The following is a 637-nucleotide window of genomic DNA, read 5'->3' as shown; positions in this document are numbered from 1 at the left end:
CCAGTGTTTAGTCTTCCAGAAGACCTTCAATTAAGTCGTCCAGTTAGTCGTCCAGATTTTTTTCTTCCAGAAGACCTTCAAGTTAGTCGTCCAGTATTCAGTCTATGTACTAAAAATTTGTGTTATGAACTTATCTATGTCAACTTCTTTGTCAAATTGCACTACCAAACGAATTTGAGATGGTCTTGCCTTTTATATTATCTTAAATATAGTTACAAAAGGGGGGTCAATGCTCAGAAGACTTTCCAGACTACTTATATTTAAGTCGTCCAACATTCCAGATGACTTAACTGTAAGTCTTCTGCGCAGAATATAGTTACAAAATAGGGATCAAGTTCAAATACAAAATAGGGATCAAGTTAAAATACACACATCAGCCTAATCTATCATACAAAATAATCTAATGTGGCTTGTTTATCACCTGTCATACGCACCCAGGTTGTCATCCATGTCCTTGTCTTCGAAGTCATGCACGTCAGGAAGCTCTTGAAATATATCCACTGCTATCTTATCCCTCATACTCTTCCCGTTGGCCTTAGCAAAGTCTTTTTTACTAAACTCTATCCCAAGAACATGTCATTCAATGTACTTTAGAGTGTACACGCCACAATAACCAGCTCAGGCCGGAGGTATATTG

The sequence above is a fragment of the Brassica oleracea genome, chromosome C7 (genome assembly GCF_000695525.1).
Source record: "Brassica oleracea var. oleracea cultivar TO1000 chromosome C7, BOL, whole genome shotgun sequence".
Taxonomy (NCBI): domain Eukaryota; kingdom Viridiplantae; phylum Streptophyta; class Magnoliopsida; order Brassicales; family Brassicaceae; genus Brassica; species Brassica oleracea.
The sequence above is the reverse complement of the archived record's forward strand: the minus strand, read 5'-3'. Positions refer to the sequence as shown.